The sequence below is a fragment of the Schistocerca nitens genome, chromosome 9 (assembly GCF_023898315.1).
Source record: "Schistocerca nitens isolate TAMUIC-IGC-003100 chromosome 9, iqSchNite1.1, whole genome shotgun sequence".
Classification (NCBI taxonomy): domain Eukaryota; kingdom Metazoa; phylum Arthropoda; class Insecta; order Orthoptera; family Acrididae; genus Schistocerca; species Schistocerca nitens.
The window spans coordinates 146903332-146920651 of record NC_064622.1 but is presented as its reverse complement, the minus strand read 5'-3'; the positions used below and the strand labels follow the sequence as shown (position 1 = coordinate 146920651).

General features: G+C 50.9%; 26 non-coding genes across 26 annotated transcripts; 13 read left to right on the top strand and 13 right to left on the bottom strand.

The window, feature by feature from the left end:
- The first annotated feature begins 345 nt into the window (after positions 1–345).
- Trnar-acg (transfer RNA arginine (anticodon ACG)) lies at positions 346–418 on the top strand. Its single transcript has one exon. It is a non-coding gene; the product is annotated as a tRNA-Arg (tRNA).
- A 588-nt stretch (positions 419–1006) lies between these two features.
- Positions 1007–1078, bottom strand: Trnad-guc (transfer RNA aspartic acid (anticodon GUC)). The gene has a single exon. It is a non-coding gene; the product is annotated as a tRNA-Asp (tRNA).
- A 111-nt stretch (positions 1079–1189) lies between these two features.
- On the bottom strand, positions 1190–1281 carry Trnai-uau (transfer RNA isoleucine (anticodon UAU)). The gene is given in 2 exon segments: positions 1190–1225; positions 1244–1281. It is a non-coding gene; the product is annotated as a tRNA-Ile (tRNA).
- Positions 1282–1724: 443 nt separating this feature from the next.
- On the top strand, positions 1725–1797 carry Trnar-acg (transfer RNA arginine (anticodon ACG)). Its single transcript has one exon. It is a non-coding gene; the product is annotated as a tRNA-Arg (tRNA).
- A 283-nt stretch (positions 1798–2080) lies between these two features.
- On the top strand, positions 2081–2152 carry Trnam-cau (transfer RNA methionine (anticodon CAU)). Its single transcript has one exon. It is a non-coding gene; the product is annotated as a tRNA-Met (tRNA).
- A 233-nt stretch (positions 2153–2385) lies between these two features.
- Positions 2386–2457, bottom strand: Trnad-guc (transfer RNA aspartic acid (anticodon GUC)). Its single transcript has one exon. It is a non-coding gene; the product is annotated as a tRNA-Asp (tRNA).
- A 111-nt stretch (positions 2458–2568) lies between these two features.
- Positions 2569–2660, bottom strand: Trnai-uau (transfer RNA isoleucine (anticodon UAU)). Its single transcript is given in 2 exon segments — positions 2569–2604; positions 2623–2660. It is a non-coding gene; the product is annotated as a tRNA-Ile (tRNA).
- Positions 2661–3103: 443 nt separating this feature from the next.
- On the top strand, positions 3104–3176 carry Trnar-acg (transfer RNA arginine (anticodon ACG)). Its single transcript has one exon. It is a non-coding gene; the product is annotated as a tRNA-Arg (tRNA).
- A 588-nt stretch (positions 3177–3764) lies between these two features.
- On the bottom strand, positions 3765–3836 carry Trnad-guc (transfer RNA aspartic acid (anticodon GUC)). Its single transcript has one exon. It is a non-coding gene; the product is annotated as a tRNA-Asp (tRNA).
- Positions 3837–4482: 646 nt separating this feature from the next.
- Positions 4483–4555, top strand: Trnar-acg (transfer RNA arginine (anticodon ACG)). The gene has a single exon. It is a non-coding gene; the product is annotated as a tRNA-Arg (tRNA).
- Positions 4556–5143: 588 nt separating this feature from the next.
- Trnad-guc (transfer RNA aspartic acid (anticodon GUC)) lies at positions 5144–5215 on the bottom strand. Its single transcript has one exon. It is a non-coding gene; the product is annotated as a tRNA-Asp (tRNA).
- Positions 5216–5861: 646 nt separating this feature from the next.
- Trnar-acg (transfer RNA arginine (anticodon ACG)) lies at positions 5862–5934 on the top strand. The gene has a single exon. It is a non-coding gene; the product is annotated as a tRNA-Arg (tRNA).
- A 283-nt stretch (positions 5935–6217) lies between these two features.
- Trnam-cau (transfer RNA methionine (anticodon CAU)) lies at positions 6218–6289 on the top strand. The gene has a single exon. It is a non-coding gene; the product is annotated as a tRNA-Met (tRNA).
- Positions 6290–6522: 233 nt separating this feature from the next.
- On the bottom strand, positions 6523–6594 carry Trnad-guc (transfer RNA aspartic acid (anticodon GUC)). Its single transcript has one exon. It is a non-coding gene; the product is annotated as a tRNA-Asp (tRNA).
- A 111-nt stretch (positions 6595–6705) lies between these two features.
- On the bottom strand, positions 6706–6797 carry Trnai-uau (transfer RNA isoleucine (anticodon UAU)). Its single transcript is given in 2 exon segments — positions 6706–6741; positions 6760–6797. It is a non-coding gene; the product is annotated as a tRNA-Ile (tRNA).
- A 443-nt stretch (positions 6798–7240) lies between these two features.
- On the top strand, positions 7241–7313 carry Trnar-acg (transfer RNA arginine (anticodon ACG)). The gene has a single exon. It is a non-coding gene; the product is annotated as a tRNA-Arg (tRNA).
- A 588-nt stretch (positions 7314–7901) lies between these two features.
- Trnad-guc (transfer RNA aspartic acid (anticodon GUC)) lies at positions 7902–7973 on the bottom strand. The gene has a single exon. It is a non-coding gene; the product is annotated as a tRNA-Asp (tRNA).
- A 111-nt stretch (positions 7974–8084) lies between these two features.
- On the bottom strand, positions 8085–8176 carry Trnai-uau (transfer RNA isoleucine (anticodon UAU)). Its single transcript is given in 2 exon segments — positions 8085–8120; positions 8139–8176. It is a non-coding gene; the product is annotated as a tRNA-Ile (tRNA).
- A 443-nt stretch (positions 8177–8619) lies between these two features.
- Positions 8620–8692, top strand: Trnar-acg (transfer RNA arginine (anticodon ACG)). The gene has a single exon. It is a non-coding gene; the product is annotated as a tRNA-Arg (tRNA).
- Positions 8693–9280: 588 nt separating this feature from the next.
- On the bottom strand, positions 9281–9352 carry Trnad-guc (transfer RNA aspartic acid (anticodon GUC)). The gene has a single exon. It is a non-coding gene; the product is annotated as a tRNA-Asp (tRNA).
- Positions 9353–9998: 646 nt separating this feature from the next.
- Positions 9999–10071, top strand: Trnar-acg (transfer RNA arginine (anticodon ACG)). The gene has a single exon. It is a non-coding gene; the product is annotated as a tRNA-Arg (tRNA).
- A 283-nt stretch (positions 10072–10354) lies between these two features.
- Positions 10355–10426, top strand: Trnam-cau (transfer RNA methionine (anticodon CAU)). The gene has a single exon. It is a non-coding gene; the product is annotated as a tRNA-Met (tRNA).
- Positions 10427–10659: 233 nt separating this feature from the next.
- Positions 10660–10731, bottom strand: Trnad-guc (transfer RNA aspartic acid (anticodon GUC)). Its single transcript has one exon. It is a non-coding gene; the product is annotated as a tRNA-Asp (tRNA).
- A 111-nt stretch (positions 10732–10842) lies between these two features.
- Positions 10843–10934, bottom strand: Trnai-uau (transfer RNA isoleucine (anticodon UAU)). Its single transcript is given in 2 exon segments — positions 10843–10878; positions 10897–10934. It is a non-coding gene; the product is annotated as a tRNA-Ile (tRNA).
- A 443-nt stretch (positions 10935–11377) lies between these two features.
- Trnar-acg (transfer RNA arginine (anticodon ACG)) lies at positions 11378–11450 on the top strand. The gene has a single exon. It is a non-coding gene; the product is annotated as a tRNA-Arg (tRNA).
- Positions 11451–11733: 283 nt separating this feature from the next.
- Positions 11734–11805, top strand: Trnam-cau (transfer RNA methionine (anticodon CAU)). The gene has a single exon. It is a non-coding gene; the product is annotated as a tRNA-Met (tRNA).
- Positions 11806–17320: the final 5515 nt, after the last annotated feature.

Sequence of the window (17320 nt, the reverse complement as noted above, 5' to 3'; positions counted from 1 at the left end):
TTTAGCACCTGTCTACGAATGCCTCATTCGATTCTTGCTTCATATGCTACACTTACAAGCATATCAACCGCTTGTCCTCGCCGAAAAAAATGCAGAAAAACGCGCGCCTTGCCTTCTGCTACCTGTCCAACAGCGAGGGCAGATGTGTGGCAAGCTCTAAGCCGTGCAGGCGCACCGTGGCCGAGCAGCTGGAGGAGAGGTGCCTTCCTTGGCAGCTCCCTGCAGAGTGCGCAAGACCAGAGTGGCCGCGCCGCCGTTGTCAGTGGACGACATGCAGTTGCCGAGCCACGGAGAACACGTTGCTTTGCGATGTGCACCCGCCTCGTGGTAGAAAACGCAAACAGTGGCCCTGTGGCGCAACGGATAACGCGTCTGACTACGGATCAGAAGATTCCAGGTTCGAATCCTGGCAGGGTCGGCATTTTGTTAGTTGCGGGCGCGTAGCTAGGCAGTGGATTCGAATGTCTCCACCTTCGTGGAGTGCAATGTTAATCCTGAGCATCTCGCAGCTGCATCTCGAGACGATTGCGGTAAATATCGCTTCGTGCAAGCGTCAGCGTAGCGTCAGTCGAGCAAAGTCGAGACAAGTCAAGCTGAGAGATGTTACGCACTTAGTTAAACGGTAGGCGCGGGAAACCGACGCAGACAACGCTTTCCAAGTGTCCCATGTCACGCACCGAAGAGCGCGGACGGCTCCACGCAGCAGAGTGGCGCAGTGGAAGCGTGCTGGGCCCATAACCCAGAGGTCCGTGTATCGAAACCACGCTCTGCTAAAATTATTCTTTTTCTTGGGTGCCTCGAGCTCGATCATTAAGCCTGGGGTGAGCTGGTTCAGCGTCAACAGCAACCCCTGTAAGTCGTGAAACGACGACGTCGTGTGAAGAATGCGAGAAACACTTCCTAAGACGCAGACTTTCTTACGATTTTGCAGTAACTACATTCCTTGATCGCAACGTTAATGTCCTTTCGGGCCACGCGTGCAACTTTCGCGATATAAAAATCGCACCTCCCCGGCGGGGAATCGAACCCCGGTCTCCCGCGTGACAGGCGGGGATACTAACCACTATACTACCGAGGAACACGCGATCGGTGACTATAATGCACGCACACTTATGTTTCTCAAGCAGGTGATACATCTCAACTCTCGCGTCCCGATGCTTTCAGAGTCAGCTGCTACGAAATAAAAGTATGCCCCAGGTGAGGCTCGAACTCACAACCCCGGCATTGCTCACGGCTACTGCCTTATAAGTACCGTGCGCTAACCAATTGCGCCACTGGGGATACAGCAGAGAGCTTTCAGTTAGCGATACTCACTTTGCTGCCAACCTGTTGTGGCTGCACACCCGTCATAAGATCGTCACCTGCGGCCATACTGCGAATTTAGCACCTGTCTACGAATGCCTCATTCGATTCTTGCTTCATATGCTACACTTACAAGCATATCAACCGCTTGTCCTCGCCGAAAAAAATGCAGAAAAACGCGCGCCTTGCCTTCTGCTACCTGTCCAACAGCGAGGGCAGATGTGTGGCAAGCTCTAAGCCGTGCAGGCGCACCGTGGCCGAGCAGCTGGAGGAGAGGTGCCTTCCTTGGCAGCTCCCTGCAGAGTGCGCAAGACCAGAGTGGCCGCGCCGCCGTTGTCAGTGGACGACATGCAGTTGCCGAGCCACGGAGAACACGTTGCTTTGCGATGTGCACCCGCCTCGTGGTAGAAAACACAAACAGTGGCCCTGTGGCGCAACGGATAACGCGTCTGACTACGGATCAGAAGATTCCAGGTTCGAATCCTGGCAGGGTCGGCATTTTGTTAGTTGCGGGCGCGTAGCTAGGCAGTGGATTCGAATGTCTCCACCTTCGTGGAGTGCAATGTTAATCCTGAGCATCTCGCAGCTGCATCTCGAGACGATTGCGGTAAATATCGCTTCGTGCAAGCGTCAGCGTAGCGTCAGTCGAGCAAAGTCGAGACAAGTCAAGCTGAGAGATGTTACGCACTTAGTTAAACGGTAGGCGCGGGAAACCGACGCAGACAACGCTTTCCAAGTGTCCCATGTCACGCACCGAAGAGCGCGGACGGCTCCACGCAGCAGAGTGGCGCAGTGGAAGCGTGCTGGGCCCATAACCCAGAGGTCCGTGGATCGAAACCACGCTCTGCTAAAATTATTCTTTTTCTTGGGTGCCTCGAGCTCGATCATTAAGCCTGGGGTGAGCTGGTTCAGCGTCAACAGCAACCCCTGTAAGTCGTGAAACGACGACGTCGTGTGAAGAATGCGAGAAACACTTCCTAAGACGCAGACTTTCTTACGATTTTGCAGTAACTACATTCCTTGATCGCAACGTTAATGTCCTTTCGGGCCACGCGTGCAACTTTCGCGATATAAAAATCGCACCTCCCCGGCGGGGAATCGAACCCCGGTCTCCCGCGTGACAGGCGGGGATACTAACCACTATACTACCGAGGAACACGCGATCGGTGACTATAATGCACGCACACTTATGTTTCTCAAGCAGGTGATACATCTCAACTCTCGCGTCCCGATGCTTTCAGAGTCAGCTGCTACGAAATAAAAGTATGCCCCAGGTGAGGCTCGAACTCACAACCCCGGCATTGCTCACGGCTACTGCCTTATAAGTACCGTGCGCTAACCAATTGCGCCACTGGGGATACAGCAGAGAGCTTTCAGTTAGCGATACTCACTTTGCTGCCAACCTGTTGTGGCTGCACACCCGTCATAAGATCGTCACCTGCGGCCATACTGCGAATTTAGCACCTGTCTACGAATGCCTCATTCGATTCTTGCTTCATATGCTACACTTACAAGCATATCAACCGCTTGTCCTCGCCGAAAAAAATGCAGAAAAACGCGCGCCTTGCCTTCTGCTACCTGTCCAACAGCGAGGGCAGATGTGTGGCAAGCTCTAAGCCGTGCAGGCGCACCGTGGCCGAGCAGCTGGAGGAGAGGTGCCTTCCTTGGCAGCTCCCTGCAGAGTGCGCAAGACCAGAGTGGCCGCGCCGCCGTTGTCAGTGGACGACATGCAGTTGCCGAGCCACGGAGAACACGTTGCTTTGCGATGTGCACCCGCCTCGTGGTAGAAAACGCAAACAGTGGCCCTGTGGCGCAACGGATAACGCGTCTGACTACGGATCAGAAGATTCCAGGTTCGAATCCTGGCAGGGTCGGCATTTTGTTAGTTGCGGGCGCGTAGCTAGGCAGTGGATTCGAATGTCTCCACCTTCGTGGAGTGCAATGTTAATCCTGAGCATCTCGCAGCTGCATCTCGAGACGATTGCGGTAAATATCGCTTCGTGCAAGCGTCAGCGTAGCGTCAGTCGAGCAAAGTCGAGACAAGTCAAGCTGAGAGATGTTACGCACTTAATTAAACGGTAGGCGCGGGAAACCGACGCAGACAACGCTTTCCAAGTGTCCCATGTCACGCACCGAAGAGCGCGGACGGCTCCACGCAGCAGAGTGGCGCAGTGGAAGCGTGCTGGGCCCATAACCCAGAGGTCCGTGTATCGAAACCACGCTTTGCTAAAATTATTCTTTTTCTTGGGTGCCTCGAGCTCGATCATTAAGCCTGGGGTGAGCTGGTTCAGCGTCAACAGCAACCCCTGTAAGTCGTGAAACGACGACGTCGTGTGAAGAATGCGAGAAACACTTCCTAAGACGCAGACTTTCTTACGATTTTGCAGTAACTACATTCCTTGATCGCAACGTTAATGTCCTTTCGGGCCACGCGTGCAACTTTCGCGATATAAAAATCGCACCTCCCCGGCGGGGAATCGAACCCCGGTCTCCCGCGTGACAGGCGGGGATACTAACCACTATACTACCGAGGAACACGCGATCGGTGACTATAATGCACGCACACTTATGTTTCTCAAGCAGGTGATACATCTCAACTCTCGCGTCCCGATGCTTTCAGAGTCAGCTGCTACGAAATAAAAGTATGCCCCAGGTGAGGCTCGAACTCAAATCCCCGGCATTGCTCACGGCTACTGCCTTATAACTACCGTGCGCTAACCAATTGCGCCACTGGGGCTACAGCAGAGAGCTTTCAGTTAGCGATACTCACTTTGCTGCCAACCTGTTGTGGCTGCACACCCGTCATAAGATCGTCACCTGCGGCCATACTGCGAATTTAGCACCTGTCTACGAATGCCTCATTCGATTCTTGCTTCATATGCTACACTTACAAGCATATCAACCGCTTGTCCTCGCCGAAAAAAATGCAGAAAAACGCGCGCCTTGCCTTCTGCTACCTGTCCAACAGCGAGGGCAGATGTGTGGCAAGCTCTAAGCCGTGCAGGCGCACCGTGGCCGAGCAGCTGGAGGAGAGGTGCCTTCCTTGGCAGCTCCCTGCAGAGTGCGCAAGACCAGAGTGGCCGCGGCGCCGTTGTCAGTGGACGACATGCAGTTGCCGAGCCACGGAGAACACGTTGCTTTGCGATGTGCACCCGCCTCGTGATAGAAAACGCAAACAGTGGCCCTGTGGCGCAACGGATAACGCGTCTGACTACGGATCAGAAGATTCCAGGTTCGAATCCTGGCAGGGTCGGCATTTTGTTAGTTGCGGGCGCGTAGCTAGGCAGTGGATTCGAATGTCTCCACCTTCGTGGAGTGCAATGTTAATCCTGAGCATCTCGCAGCTGCATCTCGAGACGATTGCGGTAAATATCGCTTCGTGCAAGCGTCAGCGCAGCGTCAGTCGAGCAAAGTCGAGACAAGTCAAGCTGAGAGATGTTACGCACTTAATTAAACGGTAGGCGCGGGAAACCGACGCAGACAACGCTTTCCAAGTGTCCCATGTCACGCACCGAAGAGCGCGGACGGCTCCACGCAGCAGAGTGGCGCAGTGGAAGCGTGCTGGGCCCATAACCCAGAGGTCCGTGTATCGAAACCACGCTTTGCTAAAATTATTCTTTTTCTTGGGTGCCTCGAGCTCGATCATTAAGCCTGGGGTGAGCTGGTTCAGCGTCAACAGCAACCCCTGTAAGTCGTGAAACGACGACGTCGTGTGAAGAATGCGAGAAACACTTCCTAAGACGCAGACTTTCTTACGATTTTGCAGTAACTACATTCCTTGATCGCAACGTTAATGTCCTTTCGGGCCACGCGTGCAACTTTCGCGATATAAAAATCGCACCTCCCCGGCGGGGAATCGAACCCCGGTCTCCCGCGTGACAGGCGGGGATACTAACCACTATACTACCGAGGAACACGCGATCGGTGACTATAATGCACGCACACTTATGTTTCTCAAGCAGGTGATACATCTCAACTCTCGCGTCCCGATGCTTTCAGAGTCAGCTGCTACGAAATAAAAGTATGCCCCAGGTGAGGCTCGAACTCAAATCCCCGGCATTGCTCACGGCTACTGCCTTATAACTACCGTGCGCTAACCAATTGCGCCACTGGGGCTACAGCAGAGAGCTTTCAGTTAGCGATACTCACTTTGCTGCCAACCTGTTGTGGCTGCACACCCGTCATAAGATCGTCACCTGCGGCCATACTGCGAATTTAGCACCTGTCTACGAATGCCTCATTCGATTCTTGCTTCATATGCTACACTTACAAGCATATCAACCGCTTGTCCTCGCCGAAAAAAATGCAGAAAAACGCGCGCCTTGCCTTCTGCTACCTGTCCAACAGCGAGGGCAGATGTGTGGCAAGCTCTAAGCCGTGCAGGCGCACCGTGGCCGAGCAGCTGGAGGAGAGGTGCCTTCCTTGGCAGCTCCCTGCAGAGTGCGCAAGACCAGAGTGGCCGCGGCGCCGTTGTCAGTGGACGACATGCAGTTGCCGAGCCACGGAGAACACGTTGCTTTGCGATGTGCACCCGCCTCGTGATAGAAAACGCAAACAGTGGCCCTGTGGCGCAACGGATAACGCGTCTGACTACGGATCAGAAGATTCCAGGTTCGAATCCTGGCAGGGTCGGCATTTTGTTAGTTGCGGGCGCGTAGCTAGGCAGTGGATTCGAATGTCTCCACCTTCGTGGAGTGCAATGTTAATCCTGAGCATCTCGCAGCTGCATCTCGAGACGATTGCGGTAAATATCGCTTCGTGCAAGCGTCAGCGCAGCGTCAGTCGAGCAAAGTCGAGACAAGTCAAGCTGAGAGATGTTACGCACTTAATTAAACGGTAGGCGCGGGAAACCGACGCAGACAACGCTTTCCAAGTGTCCCATGTCACGCACCGAAGAGCGCGGACGGCTCCACGCAGCAGAGTGGCGCAGTGGAAGCGTGCTGGGCCCATAACCCAGAGGTCCGTGGATCGAAACCACGCTCTGCTAAAATTATTCTTTTTCTTGGGTGCCTCGAGCTCGATCATTAAGCCTGGGGTGAGCTGATTCAGCGTCAACAGCAACCCCTGTAAGTCGTGAAACGACGACGTCGTGTGAAGAATGCGAGAAATACTTCCTAAGACGCAGACTTTCTTACGATTTTGCAGTAACTACATTCCTTGATCGCAACGTTAATGTCCTTTCGGGCCACGCGTGCAACTTTCAAGATATAAAAATCGCACCTCCCCGGCGGGGAATCGAACCCCGGTCTCCCGCGTGACAGGCGGGGATACTAACCACTATACTACCGAGGAACACGCGATCGGTTACTATAATGCACGCACACTTATGTGTCTCAAGCAGGTGATACATCTCAACTCTCGCGTCCCGATGCTTTCAGAGTCAGCTGCTACGAAATAAAAGTATGCCCCAGGTGAGGCTCGAACTCACAACCCCGGCATTGCTCACGGCTACTGCCTTATAAGTACCGTGCGCTAACCAATTGCGCCACTGGGGCTACAGCAGAGAGCTTTCAGTTAGCGATACTCACTTTGCTGCCAACCTGTTGTGGCTGCACACCCGTCATAAGATCGTCACCTGCGGCCATACTGCGAATTTAGCACCTGTCTACGAATGCCTCATTCGATTCTTGCTTCATATGCTACACTTACAAGCATATCAACCGCTTGTCCTCGCCGAAAAAAATGCAGAAAAACGCGCGCCTTGCCTTCTGCTACCTGTCCAACAGCGAGGGCAGATGTGTGGCAAGCTCTAAGCCGTGCAGGCGCACCGTGGCCGAGCAGCTGGAGGAGAGGTGCCTTCCTTGGCAGCTCCCTGCAGAGTGCGCAAGACCAGAGTGGCCGCGCCGCCGTTGTCAGTGGACGACATGCAGTTGCCGAGCCACGGAGAACACGTTGCTTTGCGATGTGCACCCGCCTCGTGGTAGAAAACACAAACAGTGGCCCTGTGGCGCAACGGATAACGCGTCTGACTACGGATCAGAAGATTCCAGGTTCGAATCCTGGCAGGGTCGGCATTTTGTTAGTTGCGGGCGCGTAGCTAGGCAGTGGATTCGAATGTCTCCACCTTCGTGGAGTGCAATGTTAATCCTGAGCATCTCGCAGCTGCATCTCGAGACGATTGCGGTAAATATCGCTTCGTGCAAGCGTCAGCGTAGCGTCAGTCGAGCAAAGTCGAGACAAGTCAAGCTGAGAGATGTTACGCACTTAGTTAAACGGTAGGCGCGGGAAACCGACGCAGACAACGCTTTCCAAGTGTCCCATGTCACGCACCGAAGAGCGCGGACGGCTCCACGCAGCAGAGTGGCGCAGTGGAAGCGTGCTGGGCCCATAACCCAGAGGTCCGTGTATCGAAACCACGCTCTGCTAAAATTATTCTTTTTCTTGGGTGCCTCGAGCTCGATCATTAAGCCTGGGGTGAGCTGGTTCAGCGTCAACAGCAACCCCTGTAAGTCGTGAAACGACGACGTCGTGTGAAGAATGCGAGAAACACTTCCTAAGACGCAGACTTTCTTACGATTTTGCAGTAACTACATTCCTTGATCGCAACGTTAATGTCCTTTCGGGCCACGCGTGCAACTTTCGCGATATAAAAATCGCACCTCCCCGGCGGGGAATCGAACCCCGGTCTCCCGCGTGACAGGCGGGGATACTAACCACTATACTACCGAGGAACACGCGATCGGTGACTATAATGCACGCACACTTATGTTTCTCAAGCAGGTGATACATCTCAACTCTCGCGTCCCGATGCTTTCAGAGTCAGCTGCTACAAAATAAAAGTATGCCCCAGGTGAGGCTCGAACTCACAACCCCGGCATTGCTCACGGCTACTGCCTTATAAGTACCGTGCGCTAACCAATTGCGCCACTGGGGATACAGCAGAGAGCTTTCAGTTAGCGATACTCACTTTGCTGCCAACCTGTTGTGGCTGCACACCCGTCATAAGATCGTCACCTGCGGCCATACTGCGAATTTAGCACCTGTCTACGAATGCCTCATTCGATTCTTGCTTCATATGCTACACTTACAAGCATATCAACCGCTTGTCCTCGCCGAAAAAAATGCAGAAAAACGCGCGCCTTGCCTTCTGCTACCTGTCCAACAGCGAGGGCAGATGTGTGGCAAGCTCTAAGCCGTGCAGGCGCACCGTGGCCGAGCAGCTGGAGGAGAGGTGCCTTCCTTGGCAGCTCCCTGCAGAGTGCGCAAGACCAGAGTGGCCGCGCCGCCGTTGTCAGTGGACGACATGCAGTTGCCGAGCCACGGAGAACACGTTGCTTTGCGATGTGCACCCGCCTCGTGGTAGAAAACGCAAACAGTGGCCCTGTGGCGCAACGGATAACGCGTCTGACTACGGATCAGAAGATTCCAGGTTCGAATCCTGGCAGGGTCGGCATTTTGTTAGTTGCGGGCGCGTAGCTAGGCAGTGGATTCGAATGTCTCCACCTTCGTGGAGTGCAATGTTAATCCTGAGCATCTCGCAGCTGCATCTCGAGACGATTGCGGTAAATATCGCTTCGTGCAAGCGTCAGCGTAGCGTCAGTCGAGCAAAGTCGAGACAAGTCAAGCTGAGAGATGTTACGCACTTAATTAAACGGTAGGCGCGGGAAACCGACGCAGACAACGCTTTCCAAGTGTCCCATGTCACGCACCGAAGAGCGCGGACGGCTCCACGCAGCAGAGTGGCGCAGTGGAAGCGTGCTGGGCCCATAACCCAGAGGTCCGTGTATCGAAACCACGCTTTGCTAAAATTATTCTTTTTCTTGGGTGCCTCGAGCTCGATCATTAAGCCTGGGGTGAGCTGGTTCAGCGTCAACAGCAACCCCTGTAAGTCGTGAAACGACGACGTCGTGTGAAGAATGCGAGAAACACTTCCTAAGACGCAGACTTTCTTACGATTTTGCAGTAACTACATTCCTTGATCGCAACGTTAATGTCCTTTCGGGCCACGCGTGCAACTTTCGCGATATAAAAATCGCACCTCCCCGGCGGGGAATCGAACCCCGGTCTCCCGCGTGACAGGCGGGGATACTAACCACTATACTACCGAGGAACACGCGATCGGTGACTATAATGCACGCACACTTATGTTTCTCAAGCAGGTGATACATCTCAACTCTCGCGTCCCGATGCTTTCAGAGTCAGCTGCTACGAAATAAAAGTATGCCCCAGGTGAGGCTCGAACTCAAATCCCCGGCATTGCTCACGGCTACTGCCTTATAACTACCGTGCGCTAACCAATTGCGCCACTGGGGCTACAGCAGAGAGCTTTCAGTTAGCGATACTCACTTTGCTGCCAACCTGTTGTGGCTGCACACCCGTCATAAGATCGTCACCTGCGGCCATACTGCGAATTTAGCACCTGTCTACGAATGCCTCATTCGATTCTTGCTTCATATGCTACACTTACAAGCATATCAACCGCTTGTCCTCGCCGAAAAAAATGCAGAAAAACGCGCGCCTTGCCTTCTGCTACCTGTCCAACAGCGAGGGCAGATGTGTGGCAAGCTCTAAGCCGTGCAGGCGCACCGTGGCCGAGCAGCTGGAGGAGAGGTGCCTTCCTTGGCAGCTCCCTGCAGAGTGCGCAAGACCAGAGTGGCCGCGGCGCCGTTGTCAGTGGACGACATGCAGTTGCCGAGCCACGGAGAACACGTTGCTTTGCGATGTGCACCCGCCTCGTGATAGAAAACGCAAACAGTGGCCCTGTGGCGCAACGGATAACGCGTCTGACTACGGATCAGAAGATTCCAGGTTCGAATCCTGGCAGGGTCGGCATTTTGTTAGTTGCGGGCGCGTAGCTAGGCAGTGGATTCGAATGTCTCCACCTTCGTGGAGTGCAATGTTAATCCTGAGCATCTCGCAGCTGCATCTCGAGACGATTGCGGTAAATATCGCTTCGTGCAAGCGTCAGCGCAGCGTCAGTCGAGCAAAGTCGAGACAAGTCAAGCTGAGAGATGTTACGCACTTAATTAAACGGTAGGCGCGGGAAACCGACGCAGACAACGCTTTCCAAGTGTCCCATGTCACGCACCGAAGAGCGCGGACGGCTCCACGCAGCAGAGTGGCGCAGTGGAAGCGTGCTGGGCCCATAACCCAGAGGTCCGTGGATCGAAACCACGCTCTGCTAAAATTATTCTTTTTCTTGGGTGCCTCGAGCTCGATCATTAAGCCTGGGGTGAGCTGATTCAGCGTCAACAGCAACCCCTGTAAGTCGTGAAACGACGACGTCGTGTGAAGAATGCGAGAAACACTTCCTAAGACGCAGACTTTCTTACGATTTTGCAGTAACTACATTCCTTGATCGCAACGTTAATGTCCTTTCGGGCCACGCGTGCAACTTTCAAGATATAAAAATCGCACCTCCCCGGCGGGGAATCGAACCCCGGTCTCCCGCGTGACAGGCGGGGATACTAACCACTATACTACCGAGGAACACGCGATCGGTTACTATAATGCACGCACACTTATGTGTCTCAAGCAGGTGATACATCTCAACTCTCGCGTCCCGATGCTTTCAGAGTCAGCTGCTACGAAATAAAAGTATGCCCCAGGTGAGGCTCGAACTCACAACCCCGGCATTGCTCACGGCTACTGCCTTATAAGTACCGTGCGCTAACCAATTGCGCCACTGGGGCTACAGCAGAGAGCTTTCAGTTAGCGATACTCACTTTGCTGCCAACCTGTTGTGGCTGCACACCCGTCATAAGATCGTCACCTGCGGCCATACTGCGAATTTAGCACCTGTCTACGAATGCCTCATTCGATTCTTGCTTCATATGCTACACTTACAAGCATATCAACCGCTTGTCCTCGCCGAAAAAAATGCAGAAAAACGCGCGCCTTGCCTTCTGCTACCTGTCCAACAGCGAGGGCAGATGTGTGGCAAGCTCTAAGCCGTGCAGGCGCACCGTGGCCGAGCAGCTGGAGGAGAGATGCCTTCCTTGGCAGCTCCCTGCAGAGTGCGCAAGACCAGAGTGGCCGCGGCGCCGTTGTCAGTGGACGACATGCAGTTGCCGAGCCACGGAGAACACGTTGCTTTGCGATGTGCACCCGCCTCGTGATAGAAAACGCAAACAGTGGCCCTGTGGCGCAACGGATAACGCGTCTGACTACGGATCAGAAGATTCCAGGTTCGAATCCTGGCAGGGTCGGCATTTTGTTAGTTGCGGGCGCGTAGCTAGGCAGTGGATTCGAATGTCTCCACCTTCGTGGAGTGCAATGTTAATCCTGAGCATCTCGCAGCTGCATCTCGAGACGATTGCGGTAAATATCGCTTCGTGCAAGCGTCAGCGCAGCGTCAGTCGAGCAAAGTCGAGACAAGTCAAGCTGAGAGATGTTACGCACTTAATTAAACGGTAGGCGCGGGAAACCGACGCAGACAACGCTTTCCAAGTGTCCCATGTCACGCACCGAAGAGCGCGGACGGCTCCACGCAGCAGAGTGGCGCAGTGGAAGCGTGCTGGGCCCATAACCCAGAGGTCCGTGGATCGAAACCACGCTCTGCTAAAATTATTCTTTTTCTTGGGTGCCTCGAGCTCGATCATTAAGCCTGGGGTGAGCTGATTCAGCGTCAACAGCAACCCCTGTAAGTCGTGAAACGACGACGTCGTGTGAAGAATGCGAGAAACACTTCCTAAGACGCAGACTTTCTTACGATTTTGCAGTAACTACATTCCTTGATCGCAACGTTAATGTCCTTTCGGGCCACGCGTGCAACTTTCAAGATATAAAAATCGCACCTCCCCGGCGGGGAATCGAACCCCGGTCTCCCGCGTGACAGGCGGGGATACTAACCACTATACTACCTTTTTTTTTTTTTTTTTTTTTTCTTTTTGTTGGGTCTCCTTCCTCCCCTTCAACCCATCCTCCATCCTTTACGCTCGCCAAGTGTTGCCTTCTCGGCCCGGCTTCTCCGCCTTTAAGAATGAATGTAACTTGATGATGTGGAAACGCGCTTCTTCTGAACGACGAACGAAGTATGCCCCTTCTGTTGCCTTTGTTTGCAACATGGCTTGAATAAAAATAAATGTAATGTCCATGGAGAAGGCAGTCTCATAATTGTTGTGGAAATGTAACTGCATCTGTAAATTTCGTTCTCCGTGCGTGGAAAAACGGAAAGAAGCAAACTCATTATTCCTGTTAAGTATAATTTCCTTTTTCAGAAGGTAATGAAGTAAAATAGGCTTCTTCTGCTTGATTTTACACTTAATTAACATAAATGTGTCTTCTTGCGAAAAGAAAAAGAAAGAAAGACAGAAACTAAATAAATGGTGTATACCAGTTTCATCACTGTTTCCCCGAAACCAAAGTAATAGATACACATAGGCTTAAGTGGTCTATACTGATGATCTTCTCTGACTACATTCTGTTGGAAATCGTCCTCCTGCTACTTGAAATACAAACTTTAACCAAAAATCATTCGTCTAATATACGAAATGCTTGGATGTGCAATGTAAATTACGCATTTCTATTGGTTACAGGATTGTTTTAGTTAAAAAGTTTGCGTAATTTTCTTTGTATTTTTTAGTACACATCAACTTGTGGTGCTCAGTTGTAAGGTATACCCAGAAGTCCTCCCTATTGCTTGATTCCTTTGTTAGGACGTAATGCATCGTTTGGCCTTTCAACCAGTTAATTGCATTTCGTTTTGTTTTAGGGTAAGGTATACCGTCAGGGGTTAAAAATTCAGCAGGCGTAACGGCGTTGGGCGTAGTTCTGCTGATGCTCGCTATCTTTTGTCTTATGTAGAGCCATATTTCTTTTACCCTGTCACACAGCAATCTATGCTCTTCGGTATCTGGTATTTTACATAATGGACACAGCGGTGACTCGGCCAATCGAATAGAGTGAAGTTTAGAGTTCGTCGTAATTTTTCTGTTTACAGCAAAGTACCAGGTCGATTTGACATACGTTGGCAAGTTCCGGCAGTGAATATTTTCCCATATTGTTTCCCAGTTATAACAAGGATACTTTTGTTCTATGTCGTTTCTGGGTTTGTCTTTCATCAAGTTATTATAATGTTCTTTAACTTTCATGATGTCTTTCCCAGGAATCCTTGCCTGTATATAGCTGTATTCTACGAAAAAGTATTTCAAGTGGTATAGTCCGTTGGGTATGTGTTGGACATTTATAGGTGCACTGACGTCAGCAGGAGTTATTTCGTTTAACAAATGTGCAGCAAGGGTACCACTTGGCTCTTTCCAGTGTTTGTATGTGGTAGCAAGGTATAAGGCTTGCGCTTTTTTGCTGACATCGGTAAGATTTAACCCACCACATTTCGTAGGGAGCATCAGAATGTCATATTTGACTTTGAAAATACGTCCGCGGCTCACAAAGTGTCCTAGTGCAGATGCGATGCTTTTCAACAAAGTCGCAGGTGGTGGCAGAACTTGTGCTACATAATTAACTTTGGATGTGATGTATACATTTGCCACTGTTACTTTTTGAAGTTCATCGAGTTTCCTAATACTATGTGCTTCTACAGAGGCGCGTATGCTGTTAAGTAATTTTCGATAATTCGCAGCAATAGTGTGCTTGATATTTCTTTTAAAATCTATGCCGAGACATTTCATGGTTACAAGCTCGCGTAACAGATCCTGCGTTTGCGTCCCAATTCCACGGCCGATGTTGAAAATCCCCGACTTTGTTCTATTAAGTTTTGCACCAGATGCCTGTTCATATTTTGTTACTATTCGTAGTGCGCTCTGTACTTCAGCGCCATTCACGACTAGGAAGCCAACATCATCAGCGTATGCCTTGCACACGATCTTTTCTCCATGTATTTGTAGTCCTTGTAGATGTTTCATAAGGGAGGCAAGCAGGGGCTCGATGGCGATGGCGAAGAGTGCCATTGACATTGGACACCCTTGCCTAATGGAGCTGGTGACGTCAATTGAACGGCTAATGTGTCCATTGATGACAAATCTAGCTGAATTGTTTGTTAATGTATTTCTTACTACCGCAATGAATCGAGGTGGGAAGCCCATTGCGCCCATGGTGCGAAGGAGAAAACTATGGTTAACTCTGTCGAAGGCTTTGTCAAAGTCGAGTGAGATGAGTGCACATTTTATTTTGCAGACGTCGGCCGTTGAGATTAGGTCCCTGTAATCACAGAGGGTCTGGAGAATTCTTCTGTCTTTGCCCACACTTGTTTGATAAGGGCCAGTGACGCTGGTCATTGTGGTTTTCAGCCTGCGAGCGAGGATGCGGCCAAAGATTTTGTAATCGCTGTTTAAAAGCGTAATTGGCCTCAGAGCGCTTACAGATTTCGTATTCGTAGTTTTTGGCACTAGCACTACGAGTCCCTCACGAAATTCTTTCGGGATGTCATTCGCAGGGTTTAGCAGTTCGTTGCAGATGAGGGTAAACTTGCCTTTAACGAGGCCACTGAATCTGCGATAAAATTCTGCTGGAATTCCATCTGCCCCTGGAGCCTTATTTTTCGTGCTTCCATATATAGCTTCTTCGACATCTTCTTCAGTCACTTCCGAGAGGAGAGTCTGTGCTTCCGCGTGGCATACTTTGCCCTGGAGGTTGATCATTAACTCGTCTTGAAGCTGTTCGTCAACCGGCTGACTAGACATTAAGGATTCAAAATGCTGTACGATTGCCTCTTTAATCTCTCTTTGCTTCGTCAGCTTCCTTCCATCATCAGTTGTTATTTCAGATAATATCTTGCGAGACGCCCTTTTGCTTTCACGAATGACATGATAAATGGAAGTAACCTCGTGCTGGGCTATGTTCTGGGCACGCGACCTTATTTGGTAGCCTTCCAGTTGTTTACGCCGTAGTGCTAAAATTTTTGCTTTAATTTTGTTAATTCTTTCGTGGTTGTCCACAACTGTTGCATTGCACTTGTACAAATCCCTTAGACACTGAAAGTAAAATTCTATAGTTGATTTGTACCAAAAGTTTTTGTCTTTGGAGTAGTTTATGAAAAACCTCCGTATTTTAGGTTTGGCATGCTTCAGCCACCAGTCAGTGCCAGAGTTGTACGAGCTAAATTTGCTTTCACACTCTCTCCATACCTTGTGAAATGCCTCCTGACAAGCATGGTCTTCCAGATGTGATACATTGAGCTTCCATGTGCCTCTACCTCTGAATGTCCCTTGTTTTATCAGATTGATTGTGCATATGTATGCAGCATGATCGGAAAAAACGGTAGGCCATACTTCGGACTGCAAAATGAGGTGTTTCAAATTGTGCGTGACATATATCCTGTCGAGACGGCTCGCCGAGTGACTTGTGGCGTGGGTGAAGCCAGGGGCTGCACCGTGCATATGTTCCCATGAGTCTATTAGTCGTAAGTCATTAACTATACGTTCCAGTTCAGTACACTTGTTGAAATTGGGAGTTTGGTCTTTGGCATGCAAAACACAATTAAAATCCCCTCCTAGGATAAGGTGTTCATATCGAGTTCCAAATAGTGGGACAATTTCTTCTTTATAGAACTCCGTTCTGCGGTGCCTGTTACTGGATCCTGAAGGGGCATACACGTTAATTAGTCGTATTTTGTTTATTGTGGCCGCTATGCCTTTACTGTTTGGTAGTTTTACTACATCTTGGACTACTATGCCCTCCTTTGTGAGCAGAGCCGTGCCCATTTCCGCTCCATGCCCTGGGTTTGTAATGGCGTTGTAGCCAGGTACGTTACCAAGCTCAATGTCTGTCACTTCTTGTAAAAGTATAATGTCACTGTCAGAAGCGTATATAAAATCTTTTAAGTTCTGTAGTTTAAAGGAACTATGAATCTTATTAAGGTTTACTGTCGCGATTTTGTATGCTTGTAGGTCAGACATTCTTCGTTCTACTTGATCTAACTTTAAAAAACATTCTTCCGTTTTGTGTCGCAAACGTCAGCTTTAAAACGCGTCTTAATAATATTCACCGGTAGCAAATGTTTCAGCGGTGTGTCCTTGTTCTTTAGAATGTTCGTTCGCGGAGACGTCGTCATTGAAGATATCAGCCACCTGTGGGGCTAGCTTACAGTCTGTCTTAGTTTCTGAAATTTCTGTCATTTCAGCGTCGGGATTGTTATGGTCGCTTTCGTCTGCCCAGCTGGTTGAGGTTGTCGTCGTGGGTGGGACGAGTGAAGCTTCATGAGAGTGACTCGTTTCTTGAGGGTGGTTGGAGGCTGTCTTTGTTGGTTTTCCTTGGACGTCTCGTTTTTCCAGCGCAGAAGGGGAACGCTCCACAGAAACTGGTGTCGCTTTCGTGTTGCTACAGATCTGTTGGCTTAAGGTACTGCCTATTTCCTTCGCTTTTTGTCGAAGTATGGGAGCTGTCTCCTCTGCACCTTTGCGCGCCAGCCGGCGTTTCTTATTTTTCTTCGGAGAATTGCCTCTCGACGGACTTTCTTCAGCATCCAAGTTAGTGTCGCTTTCCTGCAAGGTGTGTCGGTCTTCAGCTTCCGGTGGATCTGCTGCCTTCACAATTGCAGGCGCTTGTGTCGGTGGAACTTCAACTGTTTCCGTAGATTGGCGGGACTCTTGTAAGTCTTCAGCTATGACGGCACTGACGTCCATCGGAATTCCAGTGTTTAGAGAATTTGTATTTGCACACGATTCAGGGGCTGAGGAGACAGTCGGCCGTTCGCGTGCCACGGCGGCGTAGGTTCCTGGCAGTGTTGTCATCGCCGGTGGCCTAGCGGCCTCGCCGGCCGGCAGCTGTGCTACGCGCCGCTGTATACATTCTGCGCGAACGTGCCCAGGCTTGTTACAGGCGGCACAGGTTCGCGGTTGGTCGTCATAAATTACAATCCCTCTATATCCGCAGACATTGATGTACGACGGGATGTGCTTTTGTAACTCTACACGAAGCTGCCGTACGCCATTTAGTACTGGGAATTTATGCGCGCTTGACCATTTCTCGGCAAAGTTGCTGAGCACTTTCCCAAAGGGCGAAATTACAGCATTAATTTGGTCTGTTGTAATCTCAAAGGGTAACTCGAAGATTCGAATCGTGCGAATGCCAAAACCAGCATGTGCAACGGTGACTTCACCAACGTTTCCATCTGAGTGCT